The sequence below is a fragment of the Salvelinus sp. IW2-2015 genome, linkage group LG13, assembly GCF_002910315.2.
Source record: "Salvelinus sp. IW2-2015 linkage group LG13, ASM291031v2, whole genome shotgun sequence".
NCBI classification, from domain to species: domain Eukaryota; kingdom Metazoa; phylum Chordata; class Actinopteri; order Salmoniformes; family Salmonidae; genus Salvelinus; species Salvelinus sp. IW2-2015.
The window spans coordinates 48,517,681-48,526,021 of NC_036853.1; the positions used below are offsets into that span (position 1 = coordinate 48,517,681).

The 8,341-nt window shown below is 43.5% G+C and overlaps 1 protein-coding gene across 2 annotated transcripts in view; it reads left to right on the top strand.

Annotated features, from left to right (window-relative positions):
- Nucleotides 1-8,341, top strand: part of LOC111971727 (uncharacterized) — a 69,919-nt gene that overhangs the window by 49,967 nt on the left and 11,611 nt on the right. The window lies entirely within an intron of this gene.

The window sequence follows — 8,341 nt, forward strand, 5'->3', positions numbered from 1 at the left end:
CATTATTGCAAAGCCCTCTTTGCCATGCAAATGAACTGAATCCCCCAAAAACATTTCCACTGCATTTCAGTCACAAAAGGACCAGCTGACATCATGTCAGTGATTCTCTCGTTAACACAGGTGTGAGTGTTGACGTGGACAAGGCTGGAGATCACTTCTGGCATGCTGTTGAGTTCGAATAACAGACTGGAAGCTTCAAAAGGAGGGTGGTGCTTGGAATCATTGTTCTTCGTCTGTCAACGGTGGTCACCTGTGAGGGACACGTGCCGTCATCATTGCTTTGCACAAAAAGGGCTTCACAGGCAAGGATATTGCTGCCAGTAAGATTGCACCTAAATCAGCCATTCGGATCATCAAGAACTTCAAGGAGAGCGGTTCAATTGTCAAGAGGCGGTGGACAAACAAAACCCACAAATTCTGACCAACTCCAAGCATTGATTATGCAAGAATGGGCTGCCATCAGTCAGGATGTGGCCCAGAAGTTATGACAGCATGCCAGGGCGGATTGCAGAGGTCTTGAAAAGAAGGGTCAACACTGCAAATATTGACTCTTTGCATCAACTTCATGTAATTGTCAATAAAAGCCTTTGACACTTGAAATGTGTGTATTTATTTCAGTATTCCATGTTAACATCTGACAAAAATATCTAAAGACACTGAGGCAGCAGACTTTGTGAGATTAATATGTGTCATTCTCAAAACTTTGGACACGACTGTACATTTAGACTAAAACTGTCCCCAACCTTGGTACCACCAACATTACATCCTTCTGAAGTCCTACCCCATCTCACATAGCCTTTGATTCCAAACAAGAAGCATATTTTCACCTAGGAGTGACCTATCTGCTTAATGCCCGCAATAAATACATAGACACATCCCATTCATAGGACTAGGTGAACTGGATGACCCCATCTCCCATAGCCTTTGATTCCAAACAAGAAGCAATATTTTCACCTATGGAGTGACCTATCTGCTTAATGCCCGCAATAAATACATAGACACATCCCCATTCCTAGGACTAGGTGAAACTGGATCAAATGCATTGAGTTGAGGTATCTCTAAATCATGTGGAAGGTGCACACTTGCCTGTGGAGTTGACCTGGTAAGTGGAGAAATAGCTGCCCCCCTACCCACTGSCGGTGAAGGGTTAAACATGAGAACTCCCCTGCCTCTCCATTTTAAACTTTTTTTGTGACTGTAAATAAAAGTAAATCAAAATAAAAAATAAAAAATATTTATTTTTTAAATCAGGTTAAACATAATGCACTCAAAATAAGTTCAGTAGTAGTAGCACCTGTTTCTAACAAGACAGAAAATTAACAAACACACTCATTTAATAGCTCTGTCGCCACCTGGTGGCGAAAAATGGCGTCGCACTCATGTTAATTGGCATCGTAAAGTTACTAGCATAACATCACAATTACATCACTAAATAATCATACTATCACCACATACAAGTAATAAACAGTATATTATATTTCCACCACTCATGCTATCAAGAGCTTTCTGAGAATTCGACTTGTGCAGAATGCCCAGACCCCTGAAGTTCATATCAGATCCATGCCAGACACCTGACATTATTTAGAATTCTGGATACCTGGGGCCTCCCGGGCAACGCAGTGCTAGCTGTGCCACCAAAGATTCTGGGTTTGAGCCCGGCTGCGACCGGGAGGCCCACGGGGCGGCGCACAATTGGCCCAGCGTCATCCGAGTTAGGGAGGGTTTGGCCGGCAGGGATATCCTTGTCTCATCGCGCACTAGCGACTCCTGTGGCGGGCCCGGGCGCAGTGCACGCTGACCAGGTCTCCAGGTGTACGGTGTTTCCTCCGACACATTGGTGCGGCTGGCATCCGGGTTGGATGTGCATTGTGTCAAGAAGCAGTGCGGCTTGGTTGGGGGTGTTTCGGAGGACGCATGGCTCGACCTTCGCCTCTCCCGAGTTCGTACGGGAGTTGCAGCGATGAGACAAGACTGTAACTTCTACCAATTGGATCCTACCACAAAACTGGAGAAAAAATGGGGTAAAAATACAAATAAAATAATTCTGGATACCTGATCAGGTCTCGAGTATTTGGGGTCATGTGGATCCTTGAAGACCTCTATATAACCCTAATATTTACCCTCTGAATTTGTTTTTTCTTATGTTATATTCATAAAATAGACCCTCTTTTTTGTAACACCTTTATAACAAACAAATTCTGCTGAGGTCATCATTGGGGAAGAAAAAACAACTCTGTGGCCCTTTCCCCTATAGCCCTCCCATGGCACTGTTGTAACCCCTATTACTAGCCTGTTCAACTTCCCTTTCGTATCGTCTGAGATCCCCAAAGATTGGAAAGCTGCTGCGTCATCCCCCTCTTCAAAGGGGGAGACACTCTGGACCTATATCCATTCTATATCCATCCTGCCTGCCTTTCTAAAATCTTCGAAAGCCAAGTTAACAAACGGATCACAGACATTCGAATCCCACCATACCTTCTCCACTATGCAATCTGGTTTCCGAGCTGGTCATGGGTGCATCTCAGCCACGCTCAAAGTCCTAAACGATATCATAACCGCCATCAATAAAAACAGTACTGTGCAGCCATCTTTCAGACCTGGCCAGGGCTTTCGATTCTGTCAATTACTGCATTCTTATCGGCAGACTCAATAGCCTTGGTTTCTCAAATGACTGCCTCGCCTGGTTCACCAACTACTTCTCAGAGTTCAGTGTGTCAAATCGGAGGGCATGTTGTCCGAACCTCTGGCAGTCTCTATGGGGGTGCCACAGGGCTCAATTCTCGGGCCGACTCTTTTCTCAGTATATATCAATGATGTCGCTCTTGCTGCTGGTGATTCTCTGATCCACCTGTACGCAGACAACACCATTCTGTATACATCTGGCTCTTCTTCGGACATTGTGTTAACAAACCTCCAAACGAGCTTTAATGCCATACACACTAATTCCATGGCCTCCAACTACTTTTAAATGCTAGTAAAACCCGCCTGTCCGACTAGCATCACTACTCTGGACGGTTCTGACTTAGAATATGTGGACAACTACAAAATACCTAGGTGTCTGGTTAGACTGTAAACTCTCCTTCCAGACTCACATTAAGCATCGCCAATCCAAAGTTACATCTAGAATCGGCTTCCTATTTTGCCAACAAAGCCTCCTTCACTCATGCTGCCAAACATACATTCGTAAAACTGTCTATCCTACCGATCCTTAACTTTGGCGACGTCTACTCAGCAAACTGGATGTAGTCTATCACAGTGCCATCCGTTTTGTCACCAAAGCCCCATATACTACCCACCACTGCGACCTATGCTCTCGTTGGCTGGCTCTCGCTACATATTCGCCGCCAAACCCACTGGCTTTGCTAGGTAAAGCCCCGCCTTATCTCACCCCTAGCACGCGCTCCAGCAGGTATATTTCACTGGTCATTCCCAAAGCCAACACTTCCTTTGGCCACCTTTCCTCCAGTTCTTTGCTGCCAATGACTGGAACGAATTGCAAAAATCACTGAAGCTGGAGACTTATATCTCCCTCTATAACTTTAAGCATCAGCTGTCAGAGCAACTTACCGATCACTGTACCTGTACACAGCCAATCTGTAAATAGCACACCCAACTACCTCATCCCAATATTGATTTATCTTCTTGCTCTTTTGCACCCCAGTATCTGTACTTGCACATCTATCACTCCAGTGTTAATGCTAAATTGTAATTATTTTGCCTCTATGGTCTATTTATTGCTTTACCACCCTACTCTTCTACATTTCACACACTGTACATCGATTTTTCTTTGTGTTATTGACTGTACGTTTGTTTATCCCATGTGTAACTTTGTGTTGTTGTTTTTGTCGCACTGCTTTGCTTTATCTTGGCCAGGTCGCAGTTGTAAATGAGAACTTGTTCTCAACTGGTCTACCTGGTTAAATAAAGGTGAAATATATATATTTTTTTAAACTGGGTAGTTGGTAGGAGTTGTCCTTAATGTATTTGATTGTGTATAGTTACAAATCTCCCATGGCTGTAGCAAACATTGCCACTCAATAATTGACTTACAAGTCACACACTGTTGTCTGTATTTATATTGATGTACAGTACCAGTCAAAAGTTTGGACACACCTACTCATTCAAGGGTTTTTCTTTATTTGAAGTACATGCGGTGACAGGTGTGGTAGAGACTTCCAACGTTTCCCCTGAGAATCCTACCAGAGATGATTTTTGGACCGGTAGGAGTTAGATTTTGGTAAAAAAGTGGATCCCTGCTTTTTGTCTGACCCATAAGTTGTTTCAAGCTGGATAAATGACTAACAGAACTGTTACACCTGTCAAAGTTTCAAGAAGTGGATTTTTTTTTMGGGGTGCATCCTCCACCCAGAGGCACGGATTGCTCCGCGTCATGCCCCTCGAGGATCGACCTGTGTTGTGCTTTGCTCTCTGGAGCAGGGCGGCGCTCAAAGGAGTGATCCATCGAGTGAAAAAGTGGATCAAATTAAAAAATAATATCTCTGGTGTTTGTGACGCCCTCCGTTTGGTGATATGTAGACCCGGTGGCAATGGCAAGACTGAGAATACCCTGTCTATCTTGTTGATCTTTGAGACAGTTTATACCAGGTTAGGTCATATTTGTTATTTTGTGAGGGCCTTTGTTCCGAACCTGCTACGGTGCTTTAGATACCAAGGATTCGGSCATGTTGCAGCAGTGTGTAACAGGGAGATCCCATGACCTGTGCAGGAGGGCATAGTCAGAGAGAGTGTAAKGTTGGGAAAGAGAATGTCTGGGGACCAGAATAAAAAAAATACACCATCTGGAACATGACAGTGTTTGATTCTGGAAATGGTCCTCTACAAGCCGGAATGTTGATTAAAATTATATTTGAACTTACTCTGCTAATTTCTCCATAGTTTTGGTCCTTTGAGATAAAATATCCACAGGAAAGTATTGTTTACCTGACTTGTTAGAGAACCAGTACAGAAGTAGACATTTTTATCACCTGCACAAAACTATGTAAACACCTGCAAMACTTCTATTAGTATGCATGGTTCGCGTGTGTGTACCATCTTGTACACCTGCAAAACATATTGATTTCCACACACACAGACACGCTTTTTGAAGTTGGTTTAATAATACTTTCCTGTGGACAACCGGCAGAGTAAGTTTAAATATAATTGTATTTAATATTCGTGACATAAGGAATATGTAAATGTGAGTGGTGTTGTCTACATAATTTAGTGACTATGATAGAGAAAGCACTGTGTCAACTTTGGGGCGCCCTAGCCCAAGATGTAACGTTACTATTAAAAAGTCTAAATCGATTCTCAGTTGCGATGCGGTTCGAGAAACAAAGCCCTTTACTTCATATCACATCAAAATAATTTCACAAATGCAAAATATACACTTACTGTACACTGTTTTAAATTACTTTGACAGTTTCAGCCGACAGTATTTTTCAGTTACAAGTTTCTGWCAGTCGTCTTCCGTTACCCACAGGTGTTCGGAGCATGCTAGATAGCTAATTAGCACAGGTGGTCCCTCTGTCTTCCGTAGACACGGAGATATGGACATGAGGGAACACAAATCCTAATAGCCCTATCAAGGTAAGTTAACTTTTTTGTGGGGGGAGGGGGTGGARATGAAACTTACCTTATGTTTCCAAAACCGTACCGCAAGCGATACGTGTTCACATTTAGAGCAAACATTGGTTCTATCATCAATAGGCGATAAAGGTAGTTAGAGTCTATGAATGGGTAGGGGCACCCATGAGCTGGGGATACGAAGTGCTCTTTGAGAGAGAGACGAGTTTGAGTGGGGCAGAAAGTTTCCTATGCTGAGGCAGTGAAGAGAGTAGAGGATATCCCAAGGACAGTAGCAACCCGTCATTCAGGGCAGGTGCTTTGAGCCCCCCATTTTTAGCAACAAAAAAAAATATATATATATATATACATATATAAACTCAGCAAATAAAGAAACGTCCCTTTTTCAGAACTCTGTCTTAAAAAGATCATTTGTAAAAATCCAAATAACTTCACAGATCTTCATTGTAAAGGGCGAAATTAAGAGGTGAAAATAGACCAAATTATTAGGATGAGGCACATTGAATGCCGTTTGGGTCTTTGCGTGTCAAAACCGATACACGTCATATAACACTATTTGGCGCGTTAAATAAGCTTTTCATTTGACACGTCAAATAACACAATTCTATTATAGAATGTTGTGTGTGCTGAATTTGCACGTGCAAGCAAAGCACACCACTCACTCAGAGCACTGTCAAAGCTGTACAAAACAAGCACACACACAGGGCACGAACGATGTGTGTACAATACAGCGTTGGTGAAAATAGACCAAATTATTAGGGTGAGGCACATGGGCTACTAACAGCTTACGACACAACATACACTTAGTATTAGTTTCTTAGCTACAATATACATATCTCCCTTGAATATTACATAATTTATGCAGCAGCATACAATACATTTTTGGACTCATCTTGTGAAGGTGGTACGGCAGGCCTTTGTGGCAAATGCTTCCAACTTGTTGTGTAATCTATATGTCCAATGGCCGATGAGCACCGATACGTTTTATCTATAATTTCTCTGCATTATTTCTCTTCATATGACAAGGATTAAGAAGGATTTGCAGGTAGATTATCGACTTGATTCATGATGATGACTGCTAGCTAAGATTTTGAAAGTAAGATGTTGACATGATCAGTTCAATCAAAGCTACTGTACATATAACATGATTTGACATAATTTTATCTGTGGCCAATGACCTGAGCCTTCTTGGAAGCGCACTGGCAATATAACTCTATGGCAGAGGGCTGAAATTTAGGATGTCTACCCTTACTAAGGACTTAAATTGTCGATGAAATACTGTCCCCATGAGTGACAGAACGCTGAGCCAATCACGGAGCAATGCCCTATTTTATTTATATATAAAAAAAAAAATATATATATATATATATATATATAAACTCAGCAAAAAAAGAAATGTCCTCACTGTCAACTGCATTATTTTCAGCAAACTTAACATGTGTAAATATTTGTATGAACATAAGATTCAACAACTTAAACTGAACAAGTTCCACAGACATGTGACTAACAGAAATGGAATAATGTGTCCCTGAACAAAGGGGGTCAAAATCAAATGTAACAGTCAGTATCTGGTGTGGCCACCAGCTGCATTAAGTACTGCAGTGCATCTCCTCCTCATGGACTGCAGCAGATTTGCCAGTTATTGCTGTGAGATGTTACCCCACCTTCTCCACCAAGGCACCTGCAAGTTCCCAGACATTTCTGTGGGCAATGGCCTAGCCCTCACCCTCCGATCCAGCAGGTCCCAGACGTGGTCAATGGGATTGAGATCCGGGCTCTTCGCTGGCCATGGCAGAACACTGACATTCCTGTCTTGCAGGAAATCCACGCACAGAACAAACAGTATGGCTGGTGGCATTGTCATGCTGGAGGGTCATGTCAGGATGAGCCTGCAGGAAGGGTACCACATGAGGGAGGAGGATGTCTCCCTGTAACGCGCAGTGTTGAGATTGCCTGCAATGACAACAAGCTCAGTCCGATGCTCTGTGACACACCACCCCAGACCATGACGGACCCTCCACCTCCAAATCGATCCCGCTCCAGAGTACAGGCCTCGGTGTAACTCTCATTCATTTGAAGATAAACGCGAATCCGACCATCACCCCTGGTGAGACAAAACCGCGACTCGTCAGTGAAGAGCACTTTTTGCAGGCCTGTCTGGTATTGCGACATTGGGTTTGTGCCCATAGGCGACGTTGTTGCTGGTGAGTGTCTGGTGAGGACCCTGCCTTACAATAGGCCTACAAGCCCTCAGTCCAGCCTCTCTCAGCCTATTTGCGAACCGTCTGAGCACTGATGGAGGGATTGTGCGTTACTGGTGTAACGTGGGCAGTTGTTGTTGCCTCCTGTACCTGTCCCGCAGGTGTGATGTACTGATCCTGTGCAGGTGTTGTTACACGTGGTCTGCCACTGCGAGGATGAACAGCTGTCTGTCCTGTCTCCCTGTAGCACTGTCTTAGGCATCTCACAGTACAGACATTGCAATTTATTGCCCTGGCCACATCTGCAGTCCTCAAGCCTCCATGCAGAATGCCTAAAGGCACGTTCACGCAGATGAAGCAGGGACCCTGGGCATCTTTCTTTTGGTGTTTTTCAGAGTCAGTAGAAAGGCCTCTTTAGTGTCCTAAGTTTTCATAACTGTGACCTTAATTGCCTACTGTCTGTAAGCTGTTAGTGTCTTAACGCCTTTCCACAAGTGCATGTTCGTTAATTGTTCATGGTTCATTGAACAAGCATGGAAACAGTGTTTAAAACC